The 13,210-nt window shown below is 46.7% G+C and overlaps 1 pseudogene; it reads right to left on the reverse strand.

The window, feature by feature from the left end:
* Positions 1–686: 686 nt before the first annotated feature.
* Positions 687–9,430, reverse strand: LOC149336571 (neprilysin-2-like; annotated as a pseudogene).
* Positions 9,431–13,210: the final 3,780 nt, after the last annotated feature.

Raw genomic sequence — 13,210 nt, forward strand, 5'->3', positions numbered from 1 at the left:
GGAAGCCTGTGTATCGATGAAAAACGTGCCCGATCCCCTCCTGTCGAAACAATTAACAACGCGGTAATAGTACAGATTTGCTCTCAACGCTCAAATCAAAGGATATGGTTCATACTTTATCTATATTCAAAACACCAAAGTACGAACTCTTGCGCCTGAGTTATGTGCTCCTTAATAACACTTGTCTCTCCTAAACCACTACAACACAAACACTATGTGCACTTTCAACGAAAAAAAATTGCAGAACACAGTTGTGCCCACTTCCCTCATTGCCTCATCGGCAAATTGAGTACTGCAGACCAAAAGCTTCGTTGGGAACACAGAAAGCGTCAGCTGCTGAGCAGCAGAGTTCTGGAATAATTACTAAGAGAGGTCCTCATCACTTTCACAGCACAGCAGCCTTTTCCCTCAAGCGCCTTAGGAAGTGGCGGTTATTCCACAAAGAATAGAATAATGGTTAGATGCAAACGTAAAGCTGAAACAATTGGTGAAATAAAGCAGGCTAATAGCTTTTTGTGCATTAACGAGATCAGGAAACAGCTCGGAACTGCCGAAGTGAGCGCTTTCGCGTCGCTAAATGCACACAAGTTGTTCTCCGGTGCCCACAAAGGTTTCACAAAGAAAACGGAGAACTTCAGCGCAGCCAGTTCACAAAAAGAATAAGCGTCGGTGTGAAGGGGCAAGGCTCATTGGAAGTAGGTATTTTTTTCCTTCGGGTTCATGGGCGAGCCTTCGGGACAGCGAAAGGCCCGAGCGAAATGCGACACGTTGCTGACCGCCTTGTTGCAATCGCCGCCCGGGCTTCTCGTAGAGCCCCTGCGTCCGCACATGCTGAAGCACACCGTGATGAAGAACACCTGCGCGTGAATAAGAAATCTTCGTCAAAGAAGTGAGGCAGATATGTGCGGTCAGACCCCACCGACATCCACTTCCTACTAGTGACTAGAAACATCATATAAGTCGTGACATCATCATCATTTTCAGAACCTTCAGTGTAGTTCAGTGCTTTGTGCGCTCGACTTCTCGGCAAGTAGAGCAGGCATTAACCCTCAGCCGGGGCGGCCATGTTTTGATGCAAGCCGACTTCAAATGACTGCCGTATACTGTGCAATGTCGGCGCCCTTTTAATAACCAGAGGGGTTCAGAATTTGTCTGCAGGACTCCACTGCGGTGCCGTCTCCTTTTCTGTCTTCCCTCCTTCATTGCGTCCAGTACCCGTTCGCTCAAGGGGAGGTTAATATGTCCGCCATGAATTAAACAGCCATACAGCATGTCATTTTGTCATAAAAAGAATATTAACATCTGCCCAATGATCAAACTTCTGCAACGGAAGGTGCTTTGCAATGTCAGTGCCCGCTAGATAACAGCAGCTTTTTTGGGAGGTTCGTCAAAGATTCCTTTCTTTCTAATGACGCAGCTGCTTATTAGCGTAGAGCCGTAAGGAAACGCATAGACTAGGTTCACCTTCACGCGCCGAGAAGTGACGTGGTTTTGTGGGCCACGGGGTGCGTGTTCGCCTCTTAATCTGAAGGTCATTGGTTCAATTTCCCGCACCTTTGAAAGAAATTCGATTTTCCTGTGCTGTGCCGTCACTCCCTTACGGTCTACGGCTGAGGCCATGTGAGAGCACGGAGACTTGAGTGAGCAATTTCATGCCCTGGACGCCGGTGGAAGGCGCTGTTGCGGTAATGGGAAATTAATTCTTCCGCGTTAATAAGGACAAATTATAAACCGACGGTGGTGCCGCAAACCCTTGAGGAAGTCCTGCTCTAACGAATATAGAATTTGAACCTGGCAAAAGCAGGGCATACCTGTTCGTCGGACAAGATCGCTAAGACTCGCGCGCCACCCGCCTCTCGACGGTGGCTCTGCAGGAAGGCACCGTGGGCGATGCGCAGTGCGGACACCTCGGGAAGATGCCGTCGCCGGAGGGAAGGCAGCGCGCCCTTTCCACTCGGCCGGCAGCCACGAATCGTCGATACGGCCGGACGGATCCACCTGCGGTCATAGAGGACGAAGTATGCAAGTCTGAAGTACTGTCCCTCCTTGATGCCACTTCAATACCAGTGAGCTTGGCAAAGTGGCTACAACGCCCTGCCTCTGAGAAGCATGTTGAGTGTTTCGCCCCCGACAATGAAACACGCAATTTGATAAAGGGTAAAACATAAGGACGTCCGTGCAACGTGATTTGAGAGCGTCTTACAATGAACTGGAGCGTAGAAGGTTGGCGCGAAGCACTAAAAATATGGCTTTCCTAAAAGGCCTAAGATCTTTAAAATGAGGATACGTTTTCTACATTAGTGCGGATTTTTAATGGTGAAGCAATAACAAAACACCAGCGTGAGTTTGTTAATCGCCATCAAGACGTCATTCAGGATGCGTAAAAATGCATGCATGCCGATATGTGCGGATTTGTGTGTTTTTTCTACAGATGATGACAAAGGTGTATACTCCGCAACTTACATATGGGGAGTGACAGATGCACTGATGATACTGAGAGCCTACGGCAAGAAAGAGAAGGACCGAAGTCGTCCAAAAGAGGAAGGCGCAAAGCGTGGACTGCTTTTTGTACTTTCATGGGGACTTAGCTACATTTTCAAATGGACTTTTTCCTTTACTGTTTGTTGTTCTTTTCATATTGCGCTGTACAAAGTCTTGAGTATAGGGACAAACCATGTGGGGCGTCTCTTCAATTACAAGCATTTCAGCCGATACCGCCGCCTATCTTCTGATAGTTATTTCCGGGAATCTCAGTAAATATTTATCATAAGCTCATTCTGCATCTCTTCGACCGTTAACATTGATATGCGAAACCTGTGCTTTGCTCCGCTCACCATGAGCCCCGTGCTGTCCACGACCTTGACTATCTCCTTCGCGAATGTAAATCCCAGGCTACCGTGCCTCATGGCGGGCGTGCCGTAGGCGTAGAACAGTGGCCTTTCGAGCGCCGCCACGGACACGGACACCACGTTGAGCAGGTAGTCCTAGCGGATCAATGGCATCAGGAAGTTTGCCCGCTGCGCCAACGCTTGAGCGTATTGCGGATGCTCCGACAGTTGCCTCAGGCGCTCGTGTCCGTGCACCCAGTAGCGTGCAAGCGACTCTTGGACAGGAGGGAAGATGCTGTACATCTCGCTTAAGGCACGCCACTGCAGCAGAGGGTCGGGTGGCCACAGGGACACGCGAAGCTTGTCCAGCTTGCTCTTGGCGGCGGCGGAAGCGTTGGAGCTGGACGAATTGCTTCCCCAGGAGAGCGTGGCGAACCTTTCCCTGGCCCACTCTGTGATGTCTTCCAGAGTGCGGTCCACGAGAGAGCGAGCCTTGAAAATTTGTGGATTTATGAAATTATTCTGAATTATTCATCCTAAACTAACTGAAGAGTACGTAAAAGCACAATAAGGATAGTAAGTTCATTTTTTGTCATGTCAACAGGGGAGCATTGCAAAAAAAAAAAGAAATGGCAGAACATGAGCTTGACATCCTGCCCTCTCTAAAAATTTTAGCCTTCGAACAGACATTCAGTGCACACAATACCGCTTTGAGGGGAGCTGATTTATGGACAAAGAAAAAAGAAAAAGAAGACCAGTGTATGGCAGAACAGAAAATGGTTAACGTCTACTGTGACTACTCGCTTCCACAGCAGATTGTAACAGACGATGCATATGATGAAATAAAACTCAGTGTCCTGTCATTTAGAGATATTGAAGACGTGCGTCCTACTACAACTAGCGCCACCGCGGTGGCTCAGTGGTTATGGTGCTCGGCTGCTGACCCGAAAGACGCGGTTTCGGCCCCGGCCGCGGCGGTCCTATTTCGATGGAGGCAAAATTCTAGAGGCTAGTGTACTGCGCGATGTCAGTGTGCGTTAAAGAACTCCAGGTGGCCGAAATTTCCGGAGACCTTCACTACGGCGTCCCTCATAGTCTTAATCGCTTCGGGATGTTAAACCCCCATAAACGAAACGAACGTACCACAACTAGCAGTGTAACGGTAAGACAGCTGTTCAAGGAAACGGGAGATAGACGCAACCAAACCATTTGTTAGCGCTCAAAATTACTCTTCATAATTGCGTCCAGGATGAATGAAAGGGAACTATTAGTGCCAAGGTAAGCTTCCAGAGAAAAAAAGAGCATGTATGCGTTTAACTAAGCGTGGCGAGGCATCTGGCAGGATTTCTTTCACGATGAAAACAAGGATGCTCGCTGAAATAGCTTTGATGGAATTGACATTAAAAATTTTTCAACATCCCGTGCGATGTACCCATTCAAAATTTTCTACTAGGTTTAATAACAGAAATTTGTCTCCTTATCATTACTAAAGAGAGTATCAAACGCCCAAGAAAATATGCTACCCTGGTCGAAGCAACCGCGTACAGCCATGCCCTCTTTGAATCCTTAGTGCATGCTGCCAATTTTTGAGGTGGCACAAAGCTCAAACATACCGTTTCAGTTTGGCACAAAATGGTCTTATGGGGTGAATGAGTGAAGAAACTTTTTATTCCGCCGCCTCCATCTACCTTGTGAACAAAATGCTTCTAGAGCAAGCTGAACTGAACACGTGCACAGGATGGGTTCCGCAGCGGTCATGTTATGTTGACAAGTTCTTCCCACGTCATCCATGAATTGCTTTTTAGAGGAATAACATACGTAAAACAACCCTCTTCTTTTGCAAGTGCTCTACTGCGTAAAGTAGGCTGCACCGTGGCGAGTTGGCGAGTGAGGGCTTGTTTGGAGCTTAAACAAACCCTCACTGTCACCAGAGCCATTCGTAGATCCGATTCCTTTAGCCAGTAAGACTACGGCTCATGCCAGGTGCATTCAGCAACCACTAATCACTAGTCTACCATTCCACTTAGCGACCATCAGTGACCAGAAGTATCCAACAAAACCTTAATATCGTTAGTGCTAGCTAAAGAAATTAGGCTCTAGGATGAAATCTGATTCGTCTAACCTTTCTCGTTAGGAGCGCTTCCACGAACAGCAACCTGATCAGCACGCCATAGGGTGCTTCCACTTCAGTGGCACAGAAGACCGGCCGATTGCTGACACCGCGATCGAATTCGCCGAACTTGTTCTTTAGCAGTTCGATGCTTCCAAGAGGGGCGAACATCTGCGGCACAAAACCGGTTCTGTGGCTCCAACTTTTCTGTCTCGCCATTTGTTTAGAGCATCAGCTGTTTAGACTGTCCAAATACCGGATATATCGTCGCTGTCGTCCAGAATACAATGACGGCGTCACATAGCAAAGTGGCATTACCGGTTGTCATTGGATATAAGCGGTAAGAGGTCTTCAGGCGCGTTCACACTTAGATAAGAGGCTCTTTTTATGCCCCTGCCTTGAACCACGCTTCGATGGCATTGCTCGTGGTGGCCGCGGCGTAGCTCACAAACTCTTTGGACGGACTCCATGCCGAGCATACGTAAGCACTGAAGTCCTGGCACGGGTCGACGCTGGTGTTGACGTGTTGCCGCAGGAGACGTTCGTGGATGACGCAGTCCTCGGTTCTGCAGATCTTCTGCGCTGTCGCAGAGACATCGCGACGACACGCCAACAGGGCCAGCAGCAACATAAACGCCACAAACAGACCCGCGGCGACCACGAACGACAACCTGCTGTTATGCGTCATCACGTACGACTGCCATCTGTGATGGGACATATGGGATATGGTTCTGTCCAATCTGCGGTGACGGCACCCAACATACGCTGCAAAAACTCGGCAGACACACTTCTAAAGACTGTCTGCGTGGGGGAATGCGAAAGCACAAATGTACTTGGGTGCATTGACACCCACTCAAACACACGCAACGCCCCCTCTCTGCGTATACGCGCGCGCGTATGATACCACACGAAACGCTGTACGAAGAACGGTTGCATCACAATTTTGATACGAAAAGTGGTTTTTCAGTTAAGGAGTTGGCGCAGTAACTGTCTCATATCTCGGTGAGCACCTATCCGCGCCTTAAGGGATAACCTAGTGTTAGGGAAGACATTCCATTGAGGGTGCATATGTCGTCGATTCGAATCCCTCTCGCAAGCTAGTCTCCAAATTTACTAGCACATATAAGCGATATGCAACAATAAATCGTACGACACCACCCGCAATGCTGTACGACAAACGGTTGCGTCATAACTTTCGCACGAATGTTGTCGGGAAAACTGGCGCCACACTGAGGTCGGCCAGTAGGCAGTATACAGGGTGTCCCTGCTAACTTTCGGCGTGTTTTTACAAGCGTCTTTATACACAGGATTTCCGAGTCACTGTAAGACGACGCGAGCAGATGCATGTTTCTAGCTATTGTATGAAGCAAGTCACACTATTTTTTATTCTGGTTAGTTGTTTGTAATTAGTGAAATTAAGTAACAAACTACGCAAGCAACAAAAATGCAGTCACAGATTTAGAACGGCGTACGAAACGTCCGACTGAGCATCTTATTTTCCATCTATTACGTGTTAGTTTTCTTATGCTAACTGCAGATCAGGGCTGGGCAAGGTACTTCAATATAGTATCTTCGAAACGATACTCGATACCTTTGAAAATAGTATCCTAAGTTCCAAATTAACTAAGCAAGGACGCCCAGGGCATAATACGACGCTGTCTGTTGGATAAGGCGCAGCTGTGAGTTTTGGGAGACTGCTCCAATACCTTATACGCCCCTGCTGATCTGCCAGAGGCTTTTTTCATTTGCCACTCTTATAGCGCGCCCACATAGCGTGGTTTCTGTAACCTTTAGTGTATTTCTATAGAGCACTTTTCCTGAAAGTACTCATAAACGAATCCGACCGCATGGATCTGTTGAAGCTCCGCTGTCTGCGCAGTTGGCCTTGTTAGAACTTTAATTTGGACTAAATTCACATATATGTTGAAGCGACCGCTTCCGTAAGGAGCCTAGCGAAAAATCATTTAACGAAAAGTTCCTCATACGAGCTAATCTGTGAGCACTTGGCGATATGAATAAACCTGAAACGTTTTCTGTTTTCGGTTCGATGCTATAGAGTACTTACGCGATGGCCTGTGCCTTTGATCAAACTAAATGATGCAAGCGCCGTGTGCTTGGGAACCGAACAGTTAGTTTGCCAGTACTGCGATAACAAACTTCTGAAGCTGAAAACTATTCTTGAAAAGCTAGAATGAAAACAACAACAAGTAAAATGGCTGAACGTTCTTATTAGGCAAAAAGTATTCGTTACGATTACTTGAAGGTCTTAAGTAACAACATTTGCTGGAACCGCCGGTCCGAAAGAGCCCCGCTATGTGGGCGCGCTATAAGAGTGGCAAATGAAAAAAGCCTCTGGCAGGTCAGCAGGGGCGCATAAGATATTGGAGCACTACTCCAAAACTCACAGCTGCGCCTTATCCAACAGACACCGTCGTATTATGCCCTGGGCGTCCTTGCTTAGTTAATTTGGAACTTAGATCCAGCGCCAGGCTTGTTTACGTGATAGTCAGCTGTGACTCAAGTGGAACTCTTACTTGACTGCCAGCAAGTGGTATCTACATGAAATGAGTAGCGACCTGATCAGGCTAAAACAAAATTTCAAACAACGTAATTTGACGTAATTTTATCCTTTTTTTCGCTTAGCCGAAATGTCCAGCGCCTAGTTTCATCCCGTAAGTGACAGTTAAAATCTCAAATATCAAGGCGTTAAACACCGTAAAACTATGAAAGTTTACGTACCTTAAGTTGAAGCTTGAAATTCGTAGTCGAGGAGTAGGCACCGTTGATTGTTGTTTTACAAAATGAGCGCATGGCCTTGACTTTCTCCTCATCAGATGACTCGGCAGTGAAATATTTTCCATCCGAGATGGCACACCGAAGTTCGTAAGCCATAGCTGCTGCTTATCCGCGCGTAACGTGGCGAGGGCTACTGGCGTATACCGCAAACTAGGAACACGTGCGAGCAGTCGCACTGAAATGGGACGGCGGACAGTCGGACTGCGCAGGAATGCCGATACAGAAGTGGTAGCCTGGGAGTTGGCTAAAAAGCAGCGAAGGAGCTGCCGCTCGTCTTGTGCTACCGCCTGAGCGAGGGATTTTACAGCTTTTTTTTGGTATCGAGTATCGTAAAATACACGATACAAGAAAAATGTATTTTCGATACCGATACTCCGATACTCTAGTTTTAAGCACGCGATACCTAATACCGATACACAAAATGTATCGAAAGATAGTATGGAAGATACATGTATCTTCGATACTGCGCATGACTGCTGCAGATGTTCATGGAATAAAAAAATACATACGTGAAAATACTACGTGAGAGTACTGCAATCGCGCATCGCGATTGCAGTACTCTCATTATGCGGCATATCCATAGTGAAGGGCTCCAGACTCATAAACCCGGGGCAACGTTTCCTGACGTCGCACACCCCACGGGTGGTATGCCGCTTCGCCTACATCGAAATGCGACCGTTGCGTCCTGCTGACCCTTTGGGGGAACGGAACGATGCAAGGGCCTGCCTTTAGTGATTGGTTGTGCAGGTAGGGCGCAGTACATGAACACGATGCGTTGCCCTCACTTTTGTATGGGCAGCAAGTTATAATAAATTTGCATGTAAAACAATACGTGATTAAATTGCCCCATTGCTATACACAATAAACACGAAAGGAGGGAAAAGGGGGTAAGCTGTCCTCAAACGCACTGCCTTTCAGGGGAAGGGTGTTCTGCCCACGCCTTGAAGTAGATTGCCATTACTAAAGATATGGAAAACTTACGGTTGGAACGGTAGCAAATTCCCTCTTCAAAACACGCGAAGTCCTATCAGTTACGAGCATTTTAACCGTGGCTTCAATCTCCTGTATTTCCTGAGCTCACGACCCCCCCTGCCGAGTTTAAAAGATTCCTCCCATTGCTCGCTGCATCAGCTTAGTGTGCTTTGCAGTGGGAATATGCCTCCATTGCCAAGAGCAAGCATTCCGCATAACTAGCGATCGAGATTTGCTGCGGAACTCGGGCAGCTACGCTGCCCTTAAAAGGGACTGTGCTATAGAGGACAGCTCACTCCCTTCTTACTGCCATACAGATTTCTTCGCGTTCAGAGTGCATAGCGCTTTTAACCAATGTACTGAAATGAATATTGGTCGCTTTGTTACATTCGTATTGGCTGACTGACAGACTGATTGGCTACTAGGCCCACCCGCAATTCAGCAACTGAGAGCTAGAAACGACACCACTCAATGCCAATGCAGGTCGGATATTCCGCACCATGTCTTGAAGCTCGCAGGTGGTCTGCCAGAGGGCCTGGGCTTCTTTCACTTCTTCCTCGGGAAGGAGGCAGACCGAGACGTCCTCCTCCTTGGCGGCACACTGCGCTTCCGTCGTAGGAACCTGAGAAGCTCCCTGCGTGAAAAATATTTCGGACAGCGTTACGCGACCGCTGGTATTCACACCTTTGTCCTTTAGCTCGTCCATTTCCGCCGCAGAGGACATAGAGGCCGTATACCAGCAATGGCACATGACGTCTGTTTAGAGTTATTTTTTCACAAATATCATTAAAATGTGACGTCAACAGTTCGGTTACACTGAGTTTTCTTTTTAAACTATTTTCCTTTGTTTTTAGCAATTTTAATTAACATGTCTCTTTTTATGTTGCTATGTATTCGGTGCTTAAATGCACACTTCAAACATTTTCGCAGTGGGTACAATCTCGCGTGACTCAACCATCAGCGCGTAAATGCGGTAATTCGAGATTAATGTAGTCGTTCTTTGCATCACAGTTAAAAAGCTCCGTACCAAGGTTATGAACCAAAAAACATTACAAAACTTCACGGAATATATCCCATGCACTAATATTTCCGCATCTTCATTATGGTGTCTACTCCGCGCGTTAGAATTCGACCAGCAACAGCTAAAAATTACGCCGAGTTTGCATCGCTCGAAATGACTTGCGGAGTGACAGCTGATGCAACAATTCGTTAGATGAAAGAATGCACATTTTAGGAACTTTCTACTTCTATTCCCGCATCGCACTTCTCGAGGTTATTACCTGCAGAACAAATGATGAAGGTTTCCTGGATGTAGTCATAACGCGTGCTGCTAGTATGGTGCAGGTATGAAAGCGCGCGGCTTTCCGCTACATCCGCCCCCCAAAAAAGAAAAAAAAAACAACCGAGCGATGTGCAAAAGAACAAGTTTACTCACATAAGTTCTCCCCACAGTTGCGTCGTCGGCGTCTCAGTTCTACTAAGAAGTCACGCTGCAGAGCGAGGTAGAATAGCTTGGGTTGCCTGCCTGTGGTTCGTCTAGACAAGTTGCGAGGGCGAGAAGTTCCACCTTTTCCCTGCTGCACCCCGTAGGTTGTCTTAGGAGCATGCTCACACTCTTCTGATTATTTGTGCGGCGCCAAACCAAGGCAAAGCAAACATAAGGATAACAGCTAAACGCATGCGAGGCGCCCCTCGTTTTCCAATTTCAATTCGTTTCGCAATGGTACTCCTTCATAAAACAGAGCGAAAAACAACCGGGTCTAGAGCAGATATGCAGAAGCCACCCTAAGTTGGACGAAACCATTTATTTCATGTATCCTGGAATATATATTGGCACTAAAGCATATTTATAAAAAAGAACACAGCCTGGGTGCAATGCGCAAAAGAACAGTCTCACTCACACAGGGTCTCCCTAGAGCTGGGTCATCGGCGTTCGAGTCCTGCTTGAACGTTCATTGGAACATGGACACTACACAGCGGGATAAAACTGCGTGACTAAGCAGGTGGTGACGGTGCTGGACACCGTCACAAGTGTTAGAAACTTTGCTGTTTCTCTGTTACGCCCCGTACTGCTTGTCTGAACTACACGCCCCCGCTCTCATGCTTTTTTATGTGGCGCCATCACGTGCCAGCTACGAGGAACACGACTGCGTGGTGCATTTTTATTTTTTTTGCGTTAAATACTCTTGGTTTCCTATTGGTGGCCGGGGTAGGACTGGGTGCGAGATGTGCAAAAATGCTTGGTCCATCACAGACAACAACAAATAAGAAAAGAGCACATCAGCATACTGTCAAGATTCTGTGCAAAAAAACTGGCTCGTAAAGTACACAAAAAGACCTCGTATTTCGATGTAAGCGTCGAAAGCACCGCGAACCTACACTCCAAGAACGAAAGGAAGTAAAAAAACCTTACTGGCTTGATCTGACTGCAGATAAAAATACTTCGGGTGATGGTAAGGCGACCGCGTTGCAAGGTAAGTTATTGCAGCCGGCTATCGTTCATAGAATAAATGACGGCTTCTTTGAATTGGTTGTGTACTGAGGCGTTAGTGTTGCTTATGACATGTTTGTGCATAGTCTGTCGTGTTCTATTGTACTGCATATAAGCCTTGAATTCTATTTTGTATGATAATTGATGATTGTGTACGACATAATCAAGCGATGCATTTGTCGACGATATTCCGGGGTGGGCAAACCGGATTAACTGAGATGGTCAGATAGCGATACCTGTCTTCTGTAGGCGAAGTAATTAAATAAAAGTGCTTCTCGTTCCAGTGCTTTTCTCGTTCCAGTGCTTATAAGGCAGGGCACAAGGCAGAACAGCGCTAGCTACACAGGGACAAGAAAGTAGACGAGACACACACAGAGCTGTCTTACAACTGAAGGTTTATTTTTAAGGCGCTTCGGTAAAAATATACATCAGCATCAAGCAAATAAGAAGAGCAACTGAGTCTGATAAACAGTCATCGCCACCAGAAATCACACAGGAGAACTCAGATCATACAGCTACCGATAAGAACCACAATTCTTTATCTATAAGGGCTAAGGAGGGGGTGGTGACAACTCTCTTTAAGATGCGCGATTTTTACGTCTTCAGTGATTTCTCGCGTAGGTTTTTCATCACACCTGAGCAGCACGCTCGTGTTGCCCAGCTCAGGAGCGCATTTACAATCTCGGCAGTGAATGCCCATATGGCCTCAGGTTCGTTGCGTCACATTGTATTCGTGCTCGGACAATCTCTTATTAAGGCATCTGCCGGTTTGGCCTACGTATGCATGGCCGCAAGTCAAGTGAGCAGAATACAGGACGCCCTGAGCACAGGAGACGAACCAGTCGCAATGATTTATGGTGCACCTTGTTTTCTTACGACCCATTTGATTAACGCGCTTGCAGAGGCTTGACAAGCGGTCCGGAGTTGAATATAAAACATCTATTTCTACTCTTTTTCCTATCTTTATTAAGTTGTGTGAAATCTTGTGTGCGTTGGAAACGACTGGGATTTTATCCTTATCTCATATTCTTTTTTTCTTTGGCTCTCAAAAAGGCCTCAGCCACTGAGGATGAGAGGGTCAGCGGGTAACCAGCCTGCATTAATCCGCGCTTCTGGGCTAAAAAGCTTTCTTCCAGTTTGTGGTTGCAGGATTTTTTTTAATGCGTTGTTAACGCATGAATTGATGCTGCTGGGTTTAACTAGCTTCGAATGCGCTGAATCAAAAAAGAGAAGAGATTTGTTGGCCCGAGGCACAAAGGCCCAGCAGACGTGATTGGGGTTAAAATGTATTCCTAATTGTAAAAACCGTGTGAAGGCGTTTGTTGGTAGTTTTTGAGCGACAATCAATGGGCTCAGAATGCTTGAAAAATTACTAAAAACTTGGGGAACTTCGGAAGGCAGGACGTCCTGCTAGCATGTAATATCGCAAAGTAATCATCCACGTATCTAAAAATTTTTTTTCACATTGCTGCCCTGAAGGGACCTGTGTAGCGCTCTGTCTTGCGTGGCAAAGTAAAGATCACTGAGGACAGGTGCAGTTTAAGAAAGATACAAATGCCATAGTTTCGAATGATAGGCGAACCGTTCCTTTCCGCGGACGTCGATATTAAGTACTAAACAGTAGCTCAAGGAAGCCGGCAGTTGAGATGCAACTCGAATTCTGAAATTTTACAGCTCCATGGTGGTCTACAGAGATCTTGATGCAATTGACCAAGTCGTCATGAGGGATGGCATAATATAAGTCCTTTATGTCGATAGAAAATCCTGTCAGTGTCATTTCGCAGTCACCTTTTAGAAAATGACCCACAGGTCCTCCATTTCTTACCAAAAATGGGTTGCCAACTGTTAGTAGCTTAAGTTGTTTTTGTAAAAATGATGCAACACACTTCTGCAACAGGTGTCCCGCAACCACAAACTGTAGGATAGCTTTTTAGCCCATACGTGCCGATTAGTGCAGGCTGCTTACCCGCTGACCTTCTTGTCCTCAGTGGCATAGGCCTTGTTGCGAGCCAA

Source organism: Amblyomma mixtum, chromosome 7 (genome assembly GCF_055824585.1).
Source record: "Amblyomma mixtum isolate Tamu chromosome 7, ASM5582458v1, whole genome shotgun sequence".
NCBI lineage: Eukaryota > Metazoa > Arthropoda > Arachnida > Ixodida > Ixodidae > Amblyomma > Amblyomma mixtum.